The 4,934-nt window shown below is 42.7% G+C and overlaps 1 pseudogene; it reads left to right on the top strand.

The window, feature by feature from the left end:
• The first annotated feature begins 252 nt into the window (after nucleotides 1-252).
• On the top strand, nucleotides 253-1,329 carry LOC106977066 (RNA-binding protein 3-like; annotated as a pseudogene).
• Nucleotides 1,330-4,934: the final 3,605 nt, after the last annotated feature.

Below are 4,934 nucleotides of genomic sequence, written 5' to 3'. Positions count from 1 at the left end.
TGTTTCAGGACAAAATGAAGTTATAAAAATGGTTCTGAATCAAAGTAAACTTTTAAATGGACAAAATTTTAACATACACTGACCAAATTTTTAGTATAAGTTGATAAAGTCGCCCTCCAGAATATAATACAATTTATAACCCCATGTGTGACATATGATAGCTGTCTCTGTATATATCCATTTCCCCACACCTGGCAGCATAGCAATGTTTACTAATATGATTGGTGAAAAACAGTATCTTTAAATCTGTAGTTCCCCCAGTCTCTCTTCTCCACAGCGGTAGCTGTTCTTCTAGTCCTTTTGCTTAACTTGCAGTACCCGAATTGACCGCCATGTCTTCTGAAGAAGGGAAGCTTTTCATGGGAGGGCTCAATTTCAACACCGATGAGCAGGCTCTGGAAGACCACTTCAGCAGCTTCGGTCCTATTTCTGAAGTGGTTGTTGTCAAAGACCGGGAGACACAGGGATCCCGGGGTTTTGGTTTCATCACCTTCACCAACCCAGAGCATGCCTCAGATGCCATGAGAGCCATGAATGGAGAGGTGGTGGGGACCAGGGCTATGGGAGTGGTAGATACGACAGTCGTCCTGGAAGATATGGGTATGGATATGGATATGGATATGGAAGGTCCAGAGACTATGGTGGCATCCAGGGCGGTTATGACCGCTACTGCTACTCAGGAGGAAATTGCAGAGACAATGATGCCAACTGAGATGAAGTTTGTGCACCTAATGTAGATACACAAGGAATAAAACTTCTGATCCAGGATCATCCTTCCAAATGGCTGTATTTATAAAGATTTTTGGAGCTGCACTGAAAAATCTGTTTAGTACATCAACTTCTATTTTTGAATTGAGCTCCCAAGGTAGCTTGTTACAAAGACCTTGTAGAAAGTTCCATATGTCTTTTAAAGTTTTTTCTCCCATTTAAAGACAAGTCCTGGGACATTTGTAGAGTCTGGGTATTTTTCTTTTTACCAGGTTTTTAGTTTGGGCTCTCAGGATTACGGGCTATGGCAAAAAATGTTTGGTCACCTTTTTTTTCAAATGATGTGCATTTAGGGACATTTTAAAAACCTGTATACAAGGTTTACCATGATTAGAAAGCAATTTCTAAATGCAGCTGCAAGAACATGATTAGAGGTGGTTTGGGTTTTGTTTTGTTTTGTTTTTTATTCAAGGTCACCACCCTGATACACAGAAGTTTCTTAGAACTTGCAAATGTCCTTTTCTTTAATAAGGGAAGAAAAAATATTCTGTTGTGTTTCACTTAGCATTTAGGATGTCTTTCATGGAGCTGATTAAAAAGTGGAAATGTGAAAACAAAAATAAATAAATAAATAAATAAATAAATAAATAAATAAATAAATAAATAAATAAATCTGTAGTTCCCTTGAGGGTTGCTGAAGGGAAGGTGGGTGGGGGGATGGGATTGATGGCTGATGGGCACTAAGGAGGTCACTTGGGATGAGCACTGGGTGTTAGACATAAGTGATGAATCCCTGGGTTCTACTCCTGAAACCAATACTACACTGCATGTTACCTAACTTGAATTTAAATAAATAAATTTTTAAAAATACACACATGGGGCACCTCGGGTAGATCAGTCGGTTAACCTGCCCACTTCAGCTCAGGTCATGATCTCACAGTTCGTGGCTTCAAGCCCCATGTCAGGCTCTGTGCTGACAGCTCAGAGACTGGAGCCTGCTTCGGATTCAGTCTCCCTCACTCTCTGCCCCTCCCCTACTCATGCTGTGTCTCTCTGTCTCTCAAAAATAAATAAACGTTAAAAAAACTACACATGTAAAAAAATGCAGTTTCCTGGGTACTGCGACAAGGAGCATCTTCTCACATTTACTGGTCATGTTTATTTCTTCTTCTGTTAATTGTCCATTGATATCTCTGGCTTACTGAAAAATGGATATCATTATCTTTTAATTCGTATTGCCCTAATTAATAGAGGAGTTCAGCATTCTTTAATGCTTATTAGTCAGTTTTTATCTCAGTATTTCATACTGCCTGTTTATATCTTTTGCCAGTTTTTCTAACGTGTTGTGTATCTTGTTCTTATTAATATTGAATTCTTAAGATTTACTATTGTTTAGGGGTCTCAAAGTGCAGTCAGTTTTCAGAGAGCAAACACAATCTGATGCAAAAATCTAAATTAAAGTCGTGTCCAGGCCAGTCCTGGGGTTAGCACATTGCCCCTTGTCTGTGTTGTATACCCACAATAAAGCACAGAAAACTGCCAGATGATAAATTAGGTATCTCCTCCAGCAAATGCCACATGCCTCTTCTTTCCTCTTCTAAATAAGCTGTTCAAAGAAAGAAGGAAATTGATCATTAAAAACAGCTGCTGGTTTTATCAGCAGCACTCAGTAATAGCCAAAATCAGTTTGGGGCTCAGACAGCAACAGCATGTATTAAACATCCTCTGTGTGTGCAGTAATGCTGGTGTTTCCTTAAGAATATAGCAAAGAACTTTCTAGACCCTCCTAAGGGTGGGTGGGAGGGGGTTACTGATGCTAAGCAAGACCAGATACTAGAAGGGGTCCAAGTTGAAGCTTTTAGAGACTTCCATGGTCAATCCAGGAAATAGGATACAGGTGATGAGCCCAAAAGGCAGGAACAGGGTCAGAGGTAGGAGCTAGGCTAAGGTTTAGGACATGGATGGACCTGGAAAGAAAGGAGAAGCAAGATAAGCCCCAGAAGCTTCCTGTTCCAGAGAAGAAGGTCCCCAACCAACTGTAAGAGCCACGAGACACCTTCCACGAGTCCTCAGATGGAGTGGCTTACAGCCGTTAATCTTTAACTCTCCCTATGCAACCCAGGGAAGCCTGGGCCGCTTGCCTGGAGACAGATTCATTGGCCCAGGGTGGAGGCCAGGAACCAGTATTTCTTAAAACCTCTCATATTAACCTAGAGCCAGGTTTGAGAATCATAGGCTTATAGAGTTAAACCACTGGAGTCAAAGGAAGAGAAGTGGCCCCGATCTTGTATACGTTATTAACTCCTGTGCTCAGAAGCCCAGCCTGGATTGAGAGCGGTTCTGGGCCACCCATGAACAGGCCTGAGAGGGATATCAAACTCAAACACCAGGAGGGAAGAGTCTTTCACCTATAATGATGGTACCATTAATTAATCTAGGAAGTACAACAGAAGTGACTGGTTTGAGCAGAAGATAATGTGTTCTGTGTGAGACCCCCATGAGTATGTAGGCTAATTACATGTCAGCTTACTTCAGTTAGAAATAGAGACAAATTGCTCAGGAGAAAACTCTGGGCTAGGAATGTGCATTAGGAAATGACCAAGAGCTGCTGTGAACTGAATTGCGTCCCCCCAGAATTCATATTTTGAAACCCACAATGTGATTATATTTGGAGATGGGGACTTGGGAGATCATCAGGTTGAGACGGAGTAACAAGGTGAAGCACTCATGAGGGTATCGTGTTCCTAGAAGGAGAGACACCAGTCAGCATGTCCTCCCACCCCTATGTGAGGACACTGTAAGAAAGCAGCTGTCGATAAGCCAGGAAGAAAGTTCTCACCAGAAACCAAGCATGCTGGCACCTCAATCCTGGACTTCTAGCCTCCAGAAGTATGAGAATATACATGTCTACTGCTTAAACCAATGTCTTGTTATAGTGTTTGTCACAGCAGCCCAAAGTGATTATCACAAGAGCCAAGGGAATGGAACCAGAATGGAACAGAAGGAGGTCAGAGAGTGAGAGAGAAATGCTTCTACAGTAGAACCTCGGGGAATCCTACATGTAAGAGATCCAGAGAAAGTACAAACAAGCCACCAGAAAGACAGAAAGAAAACTAGAGATGTGCCAAGAGAGAAGAGATTTGAAGAAGACAGGATGCCATGTAGAATAACTGGAGGGAAGCCCTTCCAATCTGCAGTGAAGTCACTGGTAACCTCAGAGAGACAATTTCAGGCCAGGGAGAGAAGCATACAAAAGATTTCAGAAGAAGCTTTCTTTTTTCTTCTTATAGAGCTCCCTGCCTGGACTTGATCAGCTGAGCTATGGCGCTAAGCCTTTTGGGCTGGAAGGTACATTAGAAGCTCCATCTGCACAAGCTGGTCTATCATAATAGAATGGTCTGATGCTTGTGTTTGGAGTCCACAGAAGAAGCAAACAGTGCTTACCTCATTCCCAAAACTACTTGGGGATGGCCTTTTGCTCATGTCCTATGTTATGAGATGTTACCCCCATTGAGGCTGGAGGCCACCTTCCTACTCCATCCTAACGAAATGGGAGCCTGGACTCCTTTGACACTCTCCTGCTCCCTTTCTTGGGGCTGGTTCTTACTTCCCTATACTAGCTTAGGTAAACCTCTGGTTTATACCTTGGACATTCTGACACAACCAAGAGTGATAGCTATCTCTTGGAAGCCCTGATTTCATCCTATCTTAGGCTGGCAGCAAGATCAGAAATATCAATATGCCCCCTTGCACTGAGGATTTGGGGCCACCATCCCATTGGTCCTCATTGGTCCCCTTCCCTATCCCACTGTCCCAGACCAGTTTACTCTTTCCCTGTCCTGCTTTTCTTCTACTGTGGCAGCCCCAAACATACCAGGGAGTTGAGGTCATGGCACTGTTAACACACGCACTCACACTTTGCTCCAAGGTGCTGTCCTAACTGGCCTTTCTGGGTGCTTGATGCCTATGCCAATATAAGAACACTTTCATCGCTTTCTTTTTTAATAATGTGAACAGACATATGAACCCATTTTTCTCAATAACAAGTCAACAGAAAATATTCAAACACTTAACAGAGTCAATATGAGAGCTGTCTCCCGGCAGCAATAATCTTGCTGGAACACAGACATAACAAACCTATCATCTCCCTCCCACCACATCCTCCCACAGAGCCAATCGCCTGTCATTCCTGGACCCCAATGATCCCACCAATGAATAAACAATTA

Source organism: Acinonyx jubatus, chromosome A1 (genome assembly GCF_027475565.1).
Source record: "Acinonyx jubatus isolate Ajub_Pintada_27869175 chromosome A1, VMU_Ajub_asm_v1.0, whole genome shotgun sequence".
NCBI classification, from domain to species: Eukaryota; Metazoa; Chordata; class Mammalia; order Carnivora; family Felidae; genus Acinonyx; species Acinonyx jubatus.
The sequence above is the reverse complement of the archived record's forward strand: the minus strand, read 5'-3'. Positions and strand labels throughout refer to the sequence as shown.